The sequence below is a fragment of the Ambystoma mexicanum genome, chromosome 11 (genome assembly GCF_040938575.1).
Source record: "Ambystoma mexicanum isolate Mex_15411 chromosome 11, UKY_AmexF1_1, whole genome shotgun sequence".
In the NCBI taxonomy this organism is placed as follows: Eukaryota; Metazoa; Chordata; class Amphibia; order Caudata; family Ambystomatidae; genus Ambystoma; species Ambystoma mexicanum.
In genome coordinates, this window is record NC_090934.1 from 778776856 (window position 1) to 778797289 (window position 20434).

At 48.1% G+C, this 20434-nt stretch overlaps 1 protein-coding gene and 1 long non-coding RNA gene across 2 annotated transcripts in view; one reads left to right on the top strand and one right to left on the bottom strand.

Moving 5' to 3' along the window:
- The window catches only part of LOC138503738 (uncharacterized), a 278195-nt gene that overhangs the window by 153207 nt on the left and 104554 nt on the right, over positions 1–20434 (bottom strand). The gene's annotated exons all lie outside the window — the stretch shown is intronic.
- Positions 10264–20434, top strand: part of C11H11orf16 (chromosome 11 C11orf16 homolog) — a 251596-nt gene continuing 241425 nt past the window's right edge. Inside the window, exon 1 of the mRNA XM_069623695.1 lies at positions 10264–10350. The gene's annotated coding sequence lies outside the window, so the exon portion shown is untranslated. The remainder of the gene's footprint in view (positions 10351–20434) is intronic.

Below are 20434 nucleotides of genomic sequence, written 5' to 3' on the forward strand. Positions count from 1 at the left end.
GCGTTCCCCAAAGATATAAAATCTGTATTTGTGGTGTGGGCTTGGCATTTTACAATGGCCACTGCCGTGGGGTCTTGCAGAGCCTCAATCAGTTCTTTCAATAGTTCTGCATGCTGAACTGGTGTTCCATCTGCTCGTCGGAACCCTCTCCGCCCCCACCGTGCCAACCCGCCGTGTACTGTCGTTGTCATGTATGCTGAGTCGGTATATATTGTCACTGCGCACCCCTTGGCGGCATGCAATGCTTCTATTAGCGCAATTAGTTCTGCTGCTTGGGCTGAATAGTGGGATGGGAGGCGGTGTTGCACTAGTGTCTCGTATTCATCTTCCTCTAATCGTACAACTGCCATACCCACATGTTTCTCTCCTGTCTCCATATCTATTGATGCTGACCCGTCTACGAAATACACCTCTCCCTCGTTCAGGGCATTCTCAAAAATCGCTTGATCCTGACCTTCGTCACCTGTGAACGTAGCGCAGTTGTGGTTTTGCATGTCCTCTACGGTGCACGCCTCTGTGATGAATGTGGCTGGGTTCACTGTTTTACATCTTACTATGTGGATGTTTGCGCTGGACAGTATTATTTCATATGCTGTGGCGCGTTGTGTTGTCAATGTGCTCTTTGATCGCTCTAATATTGCAAAGAGTGAGTGTTCCACAAACAGTGTCACAGGACAGCCCATCACTATCGTGGCACTTTTCTCAATCGCGAACGCGGCTGCAGCTAGAGATTGCTCGCACGCGAAATGACCTTGCATTACTGCGTCTAGGGTGCCACTATAGTAAGCCAGTGGTTTGTGCCCTAACGATGTCTTTTGTGTCAATACTGCTGTCATCAGTGTTCCTTTGCAGTGTGAAAATAAGAAGAATTCGCGCCCATAGTCTGGATTTGCCAGTACTGGAGCGCTTGATATCAGCTCTTTTAGTGAGTCAAATGCTGTGTTCATCTCTTCTGTCCATTCTATGTGTTTGTTTTCCTGCTGTGCCTCTTTTAGTGCCTGTAACAAGGGCCTCGTGTATGCTGCATAATCCAATATCCATGCTCGGCAATAGTTGCACATACCCAGAAATTTCTGCATCTCTTTTACTGTTTTGGGCTCCCCAACTGCTCTAATCGCCTGTGCCCTGTCTGGTATGATCCGCTTGCCATCCTTTGATATCAGCTGTCCCAAGTATAGGACCTCGGTCAGACAGTATTGTAACTTCCCCTTGTCCACCTTGTACCCTTTATTGGCCAATAATGTCAGGAGTGTTATTGAGTCCTTTCTACACTCTTCCTCAGTTTGTGCACAGATCAATAAATCATCAACGTACTGAATCACTGTGCTTTCTACACACAAATTCCCCAGATCTTCATGTAGTACTCTGTTGAATATGCTTGGGCTCTCGCAATACCCTTGTGGTAGTCTGCAGTGTTCGAACCTCCTCCCCCCTAGTGTAAACGCTGTTAAGTACCTGCTCTCCTCTGCTAAGGGAATCGAGAAAAATGCATTTTTTAAGTCAATAACTGTGAAGTGGGATGCCGTTTTCGGAATGTTGCACAGTATTGTTGATGGGTTCGGGACTAAAGGGAACTCCTTCTGAATCACATCATTGAGTGGGCGTAAATCCTGTATCATCCTCCATGAACCTCCCTTCGCCTTTTTAATCGGGTAAATGCATGTGTTGCATGGGGAGTTTGAGGGCACTATTATTCCTTGTGCTAGCAGTGCATCTAGTGTCTCTCTGATCCCTTCTTCTGCTTCGCGTGACAATGGATATTGTTTTACCCGGGTTATAATTGCTCCCGGTTTCAGTTTTATTACCACAGGCTGAACCTCATGTAATAACCCCACGTCATGGGGGCCATTTGTCCATATGTTAGTGGGTACTAACCTCATGTCGTCGTCAAAAAATGCATGTGGTGCTCCTACCACTGCCATTAATTCAACTTGAGTTTTTCTGGCTGTAACTACAATGTCACACGGCATTGCTAGTTCCATCACTATTTCGCCATCTGTCTCAGTGTCTGAAAATAGCTCCTCGTCCGAGAGCTCCCTCAGTGGGATATTTGCATTTGTACACAGTACTGTCCGCCACTCACATCCTTCCATGTCAACGCCAATCACACATATTCTGTTTGCTGACACGTGTACTGCGTGTAAATCCAACGATACCACTGACCCGAGAGCAGTGTCGGGGCTTGCTATGGGGCGGAAGAGGAATTCGGCTGGAATCCTCCAATCCATCCTTTTTAGTTCTGGTACTATGAGAGCCAATGCTCTCATGCCCTCAACAAACATCTCCTCGTTTCTTGGTAACCCTCTGATCTCTTGCATAATTGTGTGGCCGTGTATTACTGCTAATATGCGGAGGGGGCATATGCCTGGCGTCGAACATACGATACCGCTCCCTGTGAATGATATTGTCATATTTAGTTTGCTTAAGAGATCTCTCCCCAGCAAATTAATGGGAGAGTGTTCATAGTACAGTAAGGGTGCTTTCACTGTTTTACCCCCCACTGTCACATCCAATGCTTCTGTGTAAGGAACTTCAATTACAGCCCCAGAGAACCCCTGCGTCTCTAACGTTCTATTAGATAACGGGAACCGGCCCTCTCTAATGCATGATTTCTCCGCTCCCGAATCCACCATGAATATGAACTGCTTGTCTCCTATCTGCGCTCCTATCAATGGTTCCTCTGATGCATTGTGGGTCGTAGATAGTACTGGACACGCAAGTGCTCTCTGTGGGCTGTCCTATACGGGGTGTCTCATTGCCCCCCCTTGATCAAAAATGTTCCCCGAAACTACTGACACCCCGCTGTAAGGTGCAGGAGCAGGTGCTCCGTTAGCTACTGTGGCGAAAGTGTTACCTGGCGTGTATTGCATATTGTCATTATTCTGTGGGTGGTTTTGTGTCCTGTACTGATGTCCGTGTAGTTGTGCGTTACTTCTTTGTCCTACATTTTCTGGTTGTTGGTATTGTCCCATGGGGAGGCCGTAGGGGCTTCCTGGGTGGGGGTGACCGTACTGTCCTGTCTCCTGGAACCCGTTGTTTTGTCTGCTCCTGCACTCTCTTGAGTAGTGCCCCCATCTCCCACAATTCCAGCAGCTCCCCTGTGGACCTCTGGGACCCTGCCACCCATTACCTCCCATTCCTCCATACCCTTGTCCTCCTCTTCGGCTCCGGTACCCACCTCTTCCCCCTCTTGGGGCCCACTCTTGCCACATTGGACCTCCGTTCTGCTCCTGCTCAGTCCACTGTCGTTGTCCTTGTCCTGCCCAATTTGCTGCTATTCTTCCTTGTATTGCTATTTGCCCCTCCTCTCCTTCGTCTCCCTCCCTCATGAGTGGGAGTCCTGCTACCGCTGCTGCAACCTTCACTAGTTTTGATTGTACCAACTTTGCCTCGTCTGCCAACCTTTTCTGTGCTACTTCCCTCTCTCTCTCTTTGATCCTTTTGCAATGGTGCACTATTATACTTTGGATCTCTGGCCACCCCTTCGCCTCAACGCCCGCTATCTTATCGAGTGCCTTCTGCACCTCTTTTGGGAGCCCTCTCTTAATGATAAAATAAAATAGAGATGTGGATTGGTGCCAGGGCGTGCCCGTTTCCGCTCTCCACATCTCCTGCACCCGGAGAATGTAATCCATAGCATCCTCCCCGTCATTCATTGTACATTGCATTACTGACTGTAAATCAGGGGTATCTGGGAATGTCTCCCGCAGCGCGTCCCACACCCTTGCTCGTACTGTATTAAAGGAAGCCCCATCATGACGATCATAATCTAACGTCACGGCCGGGAAACCAGCCTTAGCCCATACTCTGTCCGCTTGATCTCCTACTGCGGTTACTAGTAGGCTTTTCACATCGCCTACTGCCAACGGTATGCCGGCGGTATGTTTCTCAAATGCATATATCCACTTGCTCGCCCCTCCTGACAGCTGGGGCAATAATTTCATTAAATTAGCCTTATCCATCTGAGCCCATGGTATATAGTTTGGTCTCCCCCCCCCTCTGTGTATCAATGGAAGTTGTAACTTCCCTTTTGCAGTTGCACCCTCCCTTTCCTTAGTCGCTGCTGACTCCAATGACGCCATCTTCCCCACCCTATTTCTTAGTCGTCCCATCCATTCGTCGTCTATAGTCCCTAGTGAACATGCACCGTCCACTTCCTCGCTTTCCCCTCCCACTGCCATACTCAACCTATCACTGTCATCCAACCCTCCTCTGACATCACATAACAAGTCCTCTCTGATCCCTCTCTCTCGTGATACATCACCAATGCTCCCTTCTACTGCTCCTACCTCTATTATTCGTGTCGGCTCTTCCTCAATCCTGAACAGTATTTCCCCCTTTTTCCATCCTTCCTCAATCTGTCTACCTTCGCTCGACGCTCTAGACGTGCGTCCTGATTGTGTGGGGGCACACGCTGTGCGCTCACATATGTCTTTTATTCTTGAGAGTTCATCCCTTGCCACAGTAAGCCTCGACTCTAAGTCACTCGTTAGCTTCTCTATATCCACCCTCTGTGTGCTTCCCTGGGCGCGCTCTCTGGTGCTTTCGTATGGCGGGGGGGCTGTTGGTCTTTGTGGTGTACCAGTTGTGGGGGGAGGCACATACGTAGGGTCGCTGTATCCTGCTGCGGGGGCTGGTTTAGGTAACATCGGGTACAAACTAATCACCTCCGCAGGTTGTGCTGTACTTAACTGTTCCTTTTCCTCTCTTGGAATCATCAATGGATTATCTGTGGTGGAAGGTAGATCAATATTTGGTGCCGGAGCTTTGGGTGGGGGTACCTCCTCAAACAATCTCCAGAGGTCTAATATCTCCTTCCTATTTTGCCATTGTTTCCCCTTATACTTGAGGCTAATGCATGTTCGTACCATATCAAGAACGCTTTTGTCAAAAGACCCTCCCTCGGGCCAAATCTGGGGCAGACCCTCCCCCTTCAATTCTGTTACCCATTGATCGTGATATTTATTTATTCGTTCAGCGTATCCCGGTAAGCTCTTACAAATATGTGACAAGGGAGTTTCGGCCCCCATCCTCTAAATCACTCTCACAGCCGTGTCCACCTTCTTTACGTTTAGTTAGGTGTCGATCTATGTATGTATACCTTTATGGCACAGACAAGAGCGGACGTCTCAAATATTATCACCCAAGTTTATTCACTGCGCAAATCCTTTCGCACTCACCATAGCTCATCTCCTTCCCATTCCCATACACTCTCATGTGATTCCGCTTACAACTGATCAAGTACTAGTTATGGTCAACACTCTCTGGCGCCACCTCGCGGTCAACCGATCGTCTCCAACACTCACACGGTGCGCGCACCCATCACAATGCCTTTCCACTCACACCTCGTCTTATTTCCTCCCTTTCCTCCCTGGCCAGCTGTCCCTATTTTTCTGCTAAGGTTGCTATGTTCACGTCTGTACGTGCCACTACTTAGTCCCCACTCCTCAAAATGTGCTCCCTATTTTATAGTCCTTCTACAAGTATATTTATCTTATACCCTTTTCGCTTTCTTCCCCTGCCCCGTGGAATGGAAAAAAGAAATAGAGAGAGTAGCAATCACTAAAAAATATTCCCGGTGTCTCCTTTTGCCAGGCACCAATAACTTATTTCTTACTTCTTCATATATTCCCAGTACTAGTTTAGATAGCACTATGCGGCGCCGCCTTCCACCCCCTTTCGGAGCTAGGTTTCCGTCACTTCTACCACTTCACTTATTTCTTACTCCTAATGGCCATATGCAAAGAAAAGATAAAGAAAGTTTCAAGACCCGTCTTTAGTAGACCCCCGTTATTCTTCTCCTCTACCTGTCCCCGTTCTCCTGTTCACCGTTTCCCCTCCCTTCCCCTTTACGATCGCTCGCACTCAGTACTCACGTGCCCGTCTTGAACCGATAGTCTCCGAAACTGGGTCCGTCCAGGCGGTGTCACCGGTAACTCAACGGTCAGCCCCTGGCTCCGGCGAGCGGCACTCAAAGGGGATTTTTTTCCAATCGGGATCCCGTACCCTTTCTCATTGAGTGCGCACTTCTTATTGTGCCGGTCGCCGTTGGCGGGCGGCCTCCCGGAGCCGGCTCACCGTGCGTATCCCTTCTCGACCGGAGATTCTCGTGCCACAAGGGGGTCGTTAGAAAGGAGTTAGGAAAAATAATTTGGAGATATCACGCTATCGGGGTCACCACTGAAAGGAAGCGCCCCCAATTTCAGCACGATCCTCCCCGCAATGAGAGACAATAAGGGACTCTCCCGTAGTGGGAATAAGGCCAAGACAGAGTGCGGGTGAGCGTAAGTGGGAGTTTATCCAAAGAATAGGGCATGCAAAGAACTCTGCAACCTCCGAGAGCGCTCTGTCTGACAATAGCAAAGACAGGCGTATTTCTAATACAAAAAACGTCATCAGAACCTACACACTATAGGGGGCACAAGTTAATTGGGATTGGGTGGCGTCGACTAACTATAGGTGTTGCTGCAGCGTGGTTGGTCTTGGCGTGAGGACGTCACTGGTCAGCCTCGTGGGTTGGGTTGGGCCTGGCAGGCCAGCTTGAGGTCATCCGAGCGGTGTTGGTATGCTGGGGCAGCCTGTGACAAAGATGAATACCTCTCCTGACTCGTTTGCCCTAGGCCATGCACACTGCAGTTATTCAAGAAACGACATCTAAGTCCATCAATAAATCGCTCGGCAGTTTGTCTTATACAATAAACGCAACGCATGAGGAATGCACCTCTTGAGAAGTCCGGTGATTGTCGGTTAGGGTGAGATTTACCTGTGTCCTATTGACCGGTATTTCAGGTCGAGGGGCTGAGTTTTGGGGCCTGAGCCGACTGGTACATGCCTGTCTGCCGCGTTAGAAGTTATTATATAAATGGGTCTCTGTGTCTTGTCCCAGTGATGGGGGTCGTTCTTGGGGTGGTCTAGGGGGAGGGTTGTGGACTTTACGAGAGGGTGCTGGTAGATCAGTGGATTCAAAACGTGGGTTTATTACCGTGCTGTAAATAACACAGGTGGTGGGCTGTGGCCTTGGGTGCGGTACCGGGGCCTCTGACTCTTTGAAGCGGCTCCAGCTTGGTTGGGGGAGGTGAGGGAGCGCGGCACAGGCCTTAGCTTCCTTATCTGGCAGGCTTGGCAGGGTGGGAGGGAGAATGGCCTTGCATATACTCACAAAGGTTTTTTCCTCGTGCGTTGCTAACTTTTAAATGCAGAACTTTTATAACGTTCCGCCTTATTTTGATGTTATTTAAACACACATATATATTTCCATTTCGTTACACATTTCTTTAATACAGTCGGTCCGAGTACCTTTTCGTTACCTAACATTATATTTACTACATGATGTGATTATTTTATGTACATTAAACGTTACACGAGGTCGTTCTAGGTTATGGCCTACAGAAATTGATGCTCGCTGCTTTAGGTGATTAAGAAAACATATATGAGTAAGTAAAGGCTATACATTTGGTCGACATCTTTCTCTGTGGTTGTAGCAGCACTAGTCCAGACCTAGGGTGGTATCATGTAACGTTACATCTTTATGGTTAATTCACAGTTTACATGATCTGTTTAAACCGAGGTAGTTCGTTAATACCAATACTTGAATTATTTTCTACTTTCTTCAGATAGTGATGCTTCAGCTTTTTTCCCATCACCCCGGCCTCGCGGACCAGGTCATGCAGGGTGCGATATTACATTGTGGATGAGAATAATGTTACAGTGTTAGCATCTCGGGTTAGCTCATATCCGACTTTCTCATGGGAACGCGCTCGCAGCGGATCTACCAGGGCTACTGCGGCAGCAGAGATGCATGAAAGGTCCTCCAAAGGTGGGGGCCTCGTTACAGTGTGCTGAACTCACGCCATGTTTGCTAAACAAGATGGCTTCTAGGCCTAACTGAATTTGGGTCTATGCAGGGAACGGATATGTGTGGGCAATGTCGTCGGCGGGTGACCCCTCCTCCACCTGGGCCCGGGTGGCATGAGGGGACGGCCACCGAGTCATGGTCCTCACCTGGGGAGAAGGCTGCAGGTGAGGAGGGCCTCGCGGCCAGTCCTCCCCTACAACAGTCAGGAATGAGCGAGAGAGCAGAGGAGCCTGAAGGAAAGCTGAGTGTCATCCGCATGATACTGAAAGTTATAGGAGAAGGTCGAGATCAGGTGGGCCAAAGGGGCCAAGTAGAGGTTGAAAAACCAGGGTGAGAGGATAGAGCCCTGGGAAACACCACAGGTAGAGAGAGAGAGGTGGCTGAGAGAAAGGGACCAAGTTGGACATGGGAGGGGCAGTCCAAGAGGAAGGAGGTCAGCCACTCCAGGGCCTAAGTCAGTGATGCCCAGGTTCTCACATAGTCGATAAATCAGGATGGCGTGGTTGACTGTGTTGAAAGTAGAGGAAAGATCAAGGAGGATTAGGGCAGAAGAAATGCCGCAATCAAGGTTAGAGAGCAGATCTTCACGGGTGTTCAGGAGAGCAGTTTCTGTGCCTCTGGCAGGTCTGAAGCCAGACCGATGGTCATGGAGACAACCAACAGATTCAGTGTGGAGAATAAGCTGGGAGACGGCCAGCTTTTCTAAGAGTTTGCCCAGGAAAGGGGTGATGGAGATTGGGCGATAGTTTGCCAGGCAGGTAGGATCGGCAGATGGCTTCTTGAGGAGTGGGTGCACAAGGGAGTGCTTAAGGTGAGAGGGGAACATTCCAGTGGCGAAAGAGTGATTACAGAAATCATCCAAGGCTGGAGCGAGGCTGTCAATATGGTTCTGGATGGTTCTGGAGGAGCACGGGGCACCTGTTGGACGGCACTTCCATGGATCAGGCTTGTCTAAAACGTTGTCAGGTGTTGTCATAAAGTAAGAGGAGAAAGGAGGAGGAGAGGTAGGGATGGCAAAAGGGGGGCCGAGAGAGGAAGAGGGAGAGGAAGAGGAGATAGAGGACAGGATGTCCTGAGTTTTAGCAGAGAAGTGAGAGGCCAGAGCCATACAGAGGGCCGAAGGAACAGGAGAGGTAGAGACTGCAACAGGATTGACATGGGCTTGAATGTGTGCTCTCTTCTTGATGAGTGTTATTGCATCGACTGGCATTTTGGTGCAACCAGTCTAGGTTTGTCTAAATGTGGCCTGGCATGCTTTATTGTAATGTTATTACATGTCTACACTGGTCTACATTGTGCAGCCAGTGGGGCATGGTTTCAATGTTGCATGGCATTTTTAATAGCAAAGCATTAATGTTCCTGTGCACTGTTGTTGACTTGCATGTATTGGATTGGTGTTGCCCTACAAAATAATTGCAAACACTCTGGCTTTTTAGCCAATTTTTCGCAGAAAGTGTGCTGTACATTGCATTAAAACACATATTTATATCTTTCTCCTAGTACAGTGTGCGACATACCCCTTCAGCAGCACGTTTGTGCATATTGTGCAAGCGTGATAATCTAGGCTGGCCCAGAGTGTGGCACAACCCGTGATTTGTTGTCGAGTTAGGGGATTGGGGGCCCTCAGCATGGCTCGCAGGGGGCGCCCCACATTTTGTGTTACGCCACTGAGCCTCATGCGCATTGCACATGCAAGGTGGTGCAGGCGTACCAGGGAGTCTTTGGCACGGCTTATGCTTTTGGGGCCCACTCAACAGGGCTTGCAGGGGGCATTCCTAATTTTGTACTATGCCACTTGCTATACGCAGACACATTTATGGGAAATATTTGTGACTTGCCACTGAAAAATTTGATCAGCTGCCATTCATTGAACACGCATTTGAATTTCCATTTTATCGAGATTGGAACAGTGAAAACGTATGGAACGTAGGGAGGATAGCACTGGGTGAACGCCCTGGTCTTAGAAGCAAGAACCCGCAGAGCAACAGAAGTTCGAATCCCGGAAGCGCGCAAAAAAATAAAATAAATGCAAACAAAATGATTAAATATATGTGATTGGAAGCAAAATCCATAACTTTATGAATCGCTTTACCTTCTGGTGGACTATTATTCTGTAGAGAAAATGTACAGGGCGTTAATCAAACACAACAGCAATTAATGTCATATCAAATACATGTGCTGTTTCACCTATGTTCACTCACTGCCTTGGGGTGGCGCTAAGTTAAAAAGCAATGCTGCGCACAGCGCAACAAAACCACGAAACATTCACTCCTCCGGTGTCCACGTGGTGGTGAGGCACTCATGCCTGTGCATGCTCAGTGTGGACACCGCGCCTCCACATGCTTCCCTGCTAGCAACCTATCCACTCACTGTGGCTATGGCAACCCGCATGGCAACCATGAAACATTAGCAGCAAGCCTACATTCAGGGCAGGCACGCGCAACCGGACAGGAGCACAGCACGCGGGACCCGAGAAGTCTGAAAAACAGGAGCAGGTAAGCAACCTTTTACTGAAACAAAATGGGCAGGTCTGGCAGAACGTTCCAGGTCCCAAGCCGCGCTGGGTTCAGTGCCGTGGAAAACCAGGCTATTGCGTTGCTGAGCGCGCAAATCCAGGGCTGCCAGGGAGTGAAAATGCATAATTACCGCACACAGTCCAAAGGCGGCGTCGCTAAAACATCATGAAACATTCACTTTGATGTTGGATGAAACAAAATAATGTTCTTGTCAGATACGCAATCCAATTAGCCAAAGGTCATCACGTTTCCTGGGTTTTAAATGATACACGGGTGCCTTTATTTGCGGACTTTAAAAGAACGGGTTGCTGCTGGTATTTCGAATTCTTACAGAATACGGTTACACACACACTGCACTCACGAGCAGAGACACGAGACTAACTGCCACCACCAAAGATTTAAGAAGTTTTGAAGTTTTCTATTATTTTGTGCGCGCGTGCTTTAACTTTCCAGGTTTGGTCCCCGGGTTCATCGCATTCTTAACAAAAGACGAAATTGTCTTTGTCTTGGATTGCAAACGCATGACTGACAGCACCCACAACCCTGGCATGCGCAGCCACCTGTTATCATTTATGTCCGTTAATGTTGCTTTGTTTTCGACACATATGTCATAAAAGCAATTCATCATGTAACTAATCCAGCAATCATATCTGATAATAAAAAAATCCCCTTCAAATGAAAACCCCACTCAACACATATGTCAGTTACATCACAGTTTACATACATTCACGGATCGTGTGTACAAAAAGCCATTGGCCATATTATTGTCCTAGCAGTTTATTCTTTTTGCCCAGTATTTACCATGATGTACTACTGCAAACCTAACATCTTCATGCAATGTACGTCTACAAAAAAGTTCTGCTGTCCTCTAGTTCCTTCATTTAGTAGACGCGACTAAGGCGTTTCATATGCCTTATTTGCATAGATGGCAACATTGGGCCTCATTACGAGTGTGGCAGTCTGGAAACAAGGGTGCCAGTAAGCTTACCTACGAGTCTGTCTGCAGGCAGACTTGTCACGGAAGACGCGTTTGGTGCTTCCGAGTCCCCACAGGAATGGGGATTTACAAAATGGTGACTTACAAAAATCTGCCGCCTGAATTCCCGCTCCCGCAAGACTTGTAATGTCCCGATGGCACTGGGAAGTCAGGTAGCGGATTCAGTATTATGGGGTTGCCGCCAACCTGATAATGAGGCCCATTGTGTTCTTATTGAGAATACAGTACATTTTCATTCCCCCGACACCCATCCCCTGACACTCCTAATGGGCCTTGGGCTTAAGGAATTCCTTACTTTATTGCACAACTACAGTGACCTAATACCATCTTCTCCTAAGGTTGTCCATGTAGAACAAAAACAATTATTCCAGGCCTGGGAGGGGGAATCAACATCTTGATTGTGGTACTATTTGCATATGTGGTTTTATATACAGCGAACCTAGCTTGGAAGCCAGAAAGCTCTGTACATGTCATTGAGGGAAATATATCAAGTAAGGTGCAGGGGGTGTGACAGAATGCCAACTGCGAGGGCAGAATAGCCTTACATTTATTTTTTTGTAATATAAAATGATGCAGGTACACATGTTTTTGGAAGTGAGGTCTGCTAATCAGACCCAACTTCCATATTGCACCATGCTGAAAAGCATAATACAAATATGGAACTCTGCTGAGCCTGTCTATTGACACCTCTCAGCAACAGCCTTGTAGTTTGGCAACATGGAAATCACAAAGTCACATGTGCATTCCTGCCAACAGCTGATAGAACCAAAAGTCCATCTGTCAGGGTCTGTCTTTAGCAAAACAAAAAGGTGATGTTTGGAAGGTTCAGAACAAATCTTAACCTCTGGCATTGCTCTAGGCAACCATCCAGGTCATCGTTCTTTGCCTGCCAAGCCATTACAAAAGGAGAAAAACCATATGCAAATCAGGCTTGGTCCCACCCCAGAAGGGGCAGTCCAGGCTGAACTGCTAGGTCACATCCCTTCTGCACGAGACCACAAGCATCCCCAATCATATTTCAGCCTTGTTGGACCTCATCAGTGAGGAGTAGCTTGAATCTCTAGGCTCAGGGTCTGTCTTTAACCAAGGGTTATCCTAATTATAAATTAAATGTTATAATTGTGTGCTCCCAGAGCATGGTGGCAGATGAAACTCTAAATATAAGCCATGTCTGGTCTGGAACCTACAGTTTTACTGGCAAAAAAACGATTGGTATCATATCATTGTCAGCTTGGTTGCTAGTGACTCCCCAACAGGGTGTTATGTGTCTTAGCATCTGGGAACTGGGTTTCATCCAAAACAACCATTTGGGCCGAGTCAAGGAAATCCCCATTTGATCTCTCTGTGAAGGCTCGTCATCTCCTCCAGAAGACTGGATATTTCCCCAGGGGTTATATGGGAACCACTATTTCAGGTCATTGGGAGCTCACATCTGAATGATAATTAACAGAGACTATTTAGCCCAGAGGAGGACTTTCCATCAAGAGAGGAATTCCGCCACCTCAGGATTTCCTAGGGCCCCCAAACTTACTGTGCCCCCTCCCCACTTCCTGCAGACAAAGAACTCTGGCACTGAAATCACGAGGTAAAAGACTCTGAAAAAGCAGCCATGATTGGCCTCCATCCAGAAGGCTAGACGTGAACCAATACACTGTAGCAGATTGCATATTCAAATGAGTGAGAACACCCCCTCTGTTGAATCACCTTTGGACTACTAATGAAGAAAGATTTCACCTGGAACTTTGTTGGGGGTACAGTCTGCTCCAAAGTCCTCTTCCATAGGGGTGAATACAAAGACTTCTAAGGAAAGGCCCGGCAAGCCTTTTCCTTCAGATGATGTCTGCCGGTGTCTGCTGGGGAAGCATGAAGCCTGCAGCCGTCAAACTGCTGCGACTGACCAGGTAGGTACGGTCAGAGGGGGCAGCAATCACTGCACCGCACTAAACTGACCGACCCCCACTTAAATCATCCCTACGTCTTTTATCACACCACACTTAAGCATCCCAGTAAATTGTATTGCTAGCCTTCCCTCACATCTCCCCAGGAAAGTCACATTCTTTTGCATTGCTGCTGTGTTTACAAAACTAGGCCTTTTCCCCTCCTTTTAGGAAAGTTGAATCTGGGTGTTTTACATTGCTACTGTGCTTAAAAACTAGGCCTTTTCCCTCTTTTTTTTTTTTTTAGGAAAGTTGAATCTGGGTGTTTTGCATTGCTGCTGTGTTTAAAAACTAGTCCTTTTCCCTCTATTTAGGAAAGTTGCATCTGGCTGTTTTGCATTGCTGCCGTATTTCAAAAACAGGCCTTATTCCCTTCTTTTATTTTTAGGAAAGTTGCATCTGAGTTTTTTGCATTGCTGCTGTATTTCAAAACTAGGCCTTTTCCCCTCTTTTTAGGAAAACTGAATCTTGGTGTTTTGCATTGTGGTAACTGTGGTACTGTTAACTGTGTCTCAGTAGGCTCTCTCCCACTCTCCAGATCCTCACCCCACTGGGAGTACCTTGTACTGTTGAGTGTACCTGTCTGATCCGTCTGTGTGTTCCCTACTGTGTGACCCCCCTCTGCGCATCCTGTGCTGTGGACCCCTACTAATACCTCTCTGGCTCCTCTTGTCATGATGCCTACCCCCGGGGATCCAGATCAAGTCCAGCAGCCCCAGAAGCAGGCATCAGGTTATTCCAAGCAAGCCCAACAACCCCTGCTAGGGGCCATTTGGGTGCAGTCATGGCGTCTATGGCGCCAGGCTCATATGGAGAGTCAGTCCTGGCGCCATAGGCGCCAGGCTCATAGATTAAAACTTACCTGATGCAGACCATGCTGCAAACTTACCTGATGCAGACCATGCTGCAGAGCTCCAAGCCAAAAGAGGCTTGGAAGGGAGTACTTGACTTAGGGACTATTTTTTACTCGGGTGGGGTCGGGGGGGAATACTTACATGGGACTACTTTGGAGGCTATTTAAACCACGCCCGAAGAGCAGCACACGCTTTGCGTTATTCTGCATCCAGCAGCGTAACGCTCACCGTGCCTGCAAGTCTGCATCCAGTCTTCTGCCACGCCCGCCTCGAGTCTGGAGCTCCTAGAAAAAGGGAGAAAGAAGGAGAAAAGGTTAAAACAAGAGCAATACCTTTGATCCTTACCTGAATTCCCGATCCACCGCGCCTTCGAGCTGGAACAAAGAAGTTATTTTATGCGTGTCGCCTCGCCTGCAGCAGTGCCACGCTGAACTCACCGGCCTTCACAGCATCTTCACTATCCACCGCATCCTTCTGCATGTTCCCGCCGCACTCCGGCACCTAAGAGAAACACAAGAACAGCAAGGTGAGCCAAGGGAATAAACAAAGGCAATATTAGTTACCCCCCATAGACTTACCTGATTTTACCGCCAGGGGTACTATTCCTCTTCACGGGTCGGCGCAGCCTCCACCGCATCTTCGCTGTAACCCGGCCCCTAAGGGGAAACAAAAGGACAGCAAGGTGAAACAAAAGGGACAAACAAAGGGAATCCTCCTCACCACAATAGACCTACCTAATTTTACCGCCAGAGGCATTATTCCCCGAGACTTCATAATTTCTCTCAGCACCTGAATAAGGGAGAAAGCAACAGGTTACATACTGACATTATTTTATCGAACTGTTTTGGATAATACAAATCCTTACCTGAATGTTACCGGTTGCCACGAGGAACTCTTCGCTAGGGTCAAGCTGCAACCTACAAGGAATCGGACAAGAGTGAAAGTCAGACATTTGAACTCTTACGAACTATATACCTACGTCGTCTTGCCAGAAATCTCAGAGTCAATATTGTTCTGGAACTCATCTATTCCTTCGAACCAGTGAAGCAACTGGTTATCTACGCGCCCCTGTGCTCAATGCAGGATGGAGAGCTCATCTTTCCAAACCATCAGGTGAGACTATAAGAGGGGACATTAAAGGTGATCAGTGGGGAGAACAGCGGGGGTGGGGGTTAACGTTCAACTCCACGGGTGGTTAATTCCCTTTCTCCATTTGCAGAAGAATACTCCTACGGGCCAAGCAAACAAAGCTAGGTGGGCCAGTCCAGTCTGTCATCTCGGCACTACGCATCACATTGGTGGAGACCGTAGCTGTCCAGTTCAGATCGACGCCCCTGTGGGAGCCAGGTGAGCGTAACACCTCTGCCACCTCCTTTCTTTCGGCCGCCTCTCTGGCACCCTCCTCTCGGGCTACTATTTCACCTCCTTCTACCACCTCTGCCCATTCTCAGGCCCCTCTACCACTTCCGCAGGGTGTACCTCTAGCCTGTACCCCACCACGTCGCTACTTTAAACTCTTGCTCTGCTGTCAAACACTCCTCTGACATATGTCCCCTCCTTGAAGAACTTAGCCTGGATGTCCTCGCTCTCACTGAGACATGGTTTGTGGCCAGTTCTGTCACATGTTTTGACACTCTCCTCCCTGATGGCTACAAGATCCTCTCTGAACCCAGAACCAACCATCACAGAGGTGCAGTAGCTCTGATCATTCCGGAGTGGGTCCCTGCTGCTATTTCATTCCTACACAGGCCTACTCACCCTTTGAATGTCTGGTCTGCAGGATCTCTCTCTGACTGTGGCCACTATCTAGAGGCCACCTGGAAGGTCGCCCTCTTCCTCTCCGAGTGGGCTGACCTCTCCTTGACTCTACCTCTCAACTTCTCCTCCTCAGATATCTCAACATCCACCCAGATGCTTCCAATCCCCCTCAAGGGTCTTCTGCAACCTCTGCGACTCTCTCTCTCTTTCCATTCTACCCTCTGGTCCGACACACTATGCCGGGCATACCTTGGATGTTGTCATCTCCTCAGACATCCCCTTCTCAAACCCTCTCACCATTCCTCTCTTTTGGACTGACCACTTTCTGCTCTCCTCTCATTTGAAGCTCTTTGTCCCCCTGACTAAGCCCAGCCCAGCACTGCCACCTACCTTCTCAGTCATTCGTCCCATAAAGCGTGTGTCATTAGATGCCTTTGCTGCTACTTTCTCTGCTCCTCCTACCATTGCGGCTGACTCACGCTCTGACACAGCCCTCTCTAACCTGCACCTCTCTATCTCCAACACTCTGGACATCCTTGCCCCATACCTGAGAATCCATCTGAAGCCTATCTCCAAGTGCAACTCTTGGTATGATTCCGACCTCGCGCGCACTGAAACGCAAGTGTAGGTTGGCTGAGAAGAAGTGGAGTGCATCAGACGCATCCTCTGATAGACTGGTCTGCTACCTGCTCCAAAGGCAATACAGAATCTCTGTCCTGTGAATGAAGAGAGCCCACATCCAAGCGCATATCTCTGCGGCCTCTAACAACATTGCCAAACTCCTTAAAATCTGCAAGGAGCTGGCCAATCATTCTACAGTCTCCACCTCTCCTGTTCCCTCCCAGGCCCTCTGTACAGCTCTGGCTTCTCAATTCACCACTAAAACTCAGGAAATCCTGTCCTCTCACTCATCTCCCTCTCCTTCCACCTCTCTCGGCCCCCCTCTGACCGCCTCCCCCTCTCCTCCTCCTTCCTCCTCTTTCTCTCCGACTATACCTGACCATGTTTCTAGACAAGTCTGATTGATGAAAGAGTCATCCAAACAGATGCTCCCCTGCTCCTCCAAAACCATCAAGGACCACATTGACACTGTCGATCCTGCCTTGGCCGATTTCTGCAATCACTCTTTTGCCACTGGAACCTTCCACTCTCTCCTCAAGCACTCCCTTGAGCATTACCGATCAAGCCCTTGAGTGGCTGACCTCCTTCCTTTTGGACCGACCCTCCCAAGTTCAACTTGGGTTCTTTCTCTCCACCACCTCTCTCTCCACATGTGGTGTTCCCCAGGTCTCTAACCTCTCACCCTGGCTCTTCAATGTCTACTTGGCCCCATTGGCCCATCTGATCTCTACCTTCTCCTCTAAATTTCAGTGTTATACGGATGACACTCAGCTCTCTTACAGGCTCCCCTCAGCCTCCTCCCCTCTCTCACTCACCCCTGACTGACTATCCGTGATTCAGGATTGCTGCACCTCCATAAATCTCTGCCTTGATGCCATTAAGACTGATATCCTTCTCATTGGGACCCCTGCTCCTGCTTTCCCTCTGTCGCTCTGGCCACCCTCCTTGGGCCCGCTTCCTTCGCCTTCCTGTAAGGCAAAAAACCTTGGTGTCATCTTCGACTCTACTCTCTCCTTCTCTCCTCACATAACAGGCCTGTCCATGAAGGCCCACTACCAGTTGCACCTCCTCAGGCATATTCTTCCTTTTCTCACTTCCCCCAGAAGCTCACTGTCTCCAGAGCCCTGGTTCTCTGTAGGCTGGACTACTGCAACAGCCTCTTCCTCAATCTGCCTTCCTCTACTCTCTGCAACTAATCCAGAACAGTACTGCAAGACTTGTCCTTGGCCTCAAACCCAGGGACCATATCTCTCCAGCACTCAAATCTCTCCGCTGGGTGGCTGCAAGGATCAAGTTCAACACCCTTTGCATCGTCCACAAGGCATTCTGGTGCCGGGGCCTGCACTACATCCAACTCTCTCTTTCAAAACACCTTCCTTTGCTCAGCCACCTCAAACTCTCTGAGGGTCATATGCTTCTCCAGGAAGAGAGTGGTGGGTAGATCCCTCTCCTCTGCAGGTGCCTCCCTCTGCAATGGCCTCCCTGTCCCTCTGGAAAATTAGCCGAAGCACCTGAAGTTCCGGAAGCAGCTCAAGACCTTCTTTTTCGCCTCTGTTTTATTTCTCTCCCTTGCTGACCTACCAGTCTGCTGCACTGACTGGTTGCCTGGCTACCCTCAGAGTTCTCACTGGGTACCAGGCTCCCCCATGACCAGTCGCCCCTGCACTACTACAGCCCTACCATGCATATAGGGGCTGTAACTGTAACCCCACAGTCTTCTGCCTCCTTGCACTTACCCAGAGCCGCGCTACCCTGGCTGCACGTACTCGGAGCAATGCCGCCCCGATTACATTTCCCCCTTCCCTCTCCCTGCCACTTCCCCCTTGCCCCCCCCTGTACTTTGCATTCGCACCTGCACGATCTGAATGACACAAAGGCCTAGTAAGATCGCCTGTTTTGACCCCCCTCTGTCTTCCCTCCATTGTCTTGCCACACTTAAAACACTTGTGTACAGGCGCTCTATAAATGACTTATATCATATCATAACCATCCCAGAAGAACATGTGGGTTGATCTAACGGCCAGACAAGGCCTACTGCAAGCTGGGAACACTGGGAACCTGAAGCAAAGAAATGTCTGGTATACAACTATACCAGACCTGAGGATGCCAATTGGGGGTAGAAAGTACTACCATATGTGAATACTACAATAACTGATATTGTTCATATTCAGGTAATCAGGTGAAAAGATCACAAAGAACAGAAATAAATAAAACAAATCTTTTTTAATATTCTCTTTATGTATCAGAGGTACAGAGGCCAACTTCGCTGATGCATGTCGAACTCATGTCCATCATCAGGGTGTTGTCTACAGAATAAATTAAAGTACATGGCTATTAGCACATTGAGGATAGTCTACTTGTATTGTGCACAAAAGTTTGTAATCCTAGCAACTATAATCTTAAACAAATATTGTCCACAAAAGCTTGTACTCCTAGCAACTATATTGTTAAACAACTATGTGGTAAAATCATAAGAAGGCCTTGATAAAGCAGTACCTGTTGTCCATGTGTGACTTCTAAGATGACATCTGGATTGGTGATGTGAATTCTTTGTAAGTCACTGAGAGGGAACCTGAAATCTAAGTATGCGAGTGTAAGTACCTGATAGCATATTGTCTATGAGACAACCATCAGCGTTTCCTATGATAGAAAGGCCATGCAACAGCCTAACTTCTAAATGTTATCAGAGGAACTCATGAGTTGGAACTAAAGAGGCTTATCTCTATTTTCCTGTGTTGGCATAACTAAAGATCCATTTGATGCTGTGGGTCAGGATGGCCAGTCAGTACGATGGAGAGTTCACTCTGTGAATGATACGAGTAATGGTGAGCATTAGAAAATATGCATATGAATTAATGTAAGCAGATTGCTTACACATACTCGCCAAATACGGTGATGTGTTCATTGAAGGTGCTTAGATAGGTGAGCGTCTTACCTCGCGGTGAGAAATAATGGTGCCAGCAGTTTAATGCTTGTGTGGTCATCAGCGTAACAGTGATAGAGAAGAAACCCCGAGAGGTTTCTGAAGGTAACACAAGATAATCCTGTACTGATAACGCGTGGACTTTATCTGCATCGGATGTTTGCTTTGTTAGCTGCCAGAACACGCTGCAATTGGTCAAAATGAACCGAAGTAGTAGCGGTTGCCATGGCCACCATTAATGGCCATGGAGGGTGTGCGCCTCACTTCATCACGCCAGTGCACGTGACTGCCGTGATGATGTGTAATGCAAATGTACGGTCTTCGATCGTGATTGGTGTTACCAGGCAAACGATAAGTGTGGTGCTTCGTCATGCCTGTTACAGATGGTTACTGAGTGTAGGGAACTGAAAGATGATACGTTGCAACCAGACGATCGTACGTAATACAAGAAGCACAGGCTGGTGTAGATTAGTGTTAACTGACAAAATGTCCATAGTCTTGTACCAACTCGGGGAGAAAAACCATCAACAGCAAATATTTCCAAAGATTAACGTCTGTGTCTTAGCGGTGCACAGTGCATGTGAGTAAGCATCACCACTGTCCAGATAACAAGCACGGATAGTGCAGCGGTGTGATCGAGTAGAGACAGGTCCTAACAAGATAGTGAATAAGTGAGATACTGTGTGTCAATGGCCTACAATATGAGTGCACACTGTACCAAAAAACCTAACATGGCTACAGTTATGTCCACATATGTTTCAATAGCAGTGAAAACAATTGATAAATCACAGCCTTATTCTTTCAACCAGTGTTAACATTTGTTTCAATCTTTAACATGTCTTTACCAGATTAACTTGATATACATAATTACAACCACTGTGCTGGGCAGCCTGTTTTGAAGTACATACAGTCTGTGGAAAAGATATAATATGAAAACAATGATAGATCATAGTGTGATACATTCGATGAACAA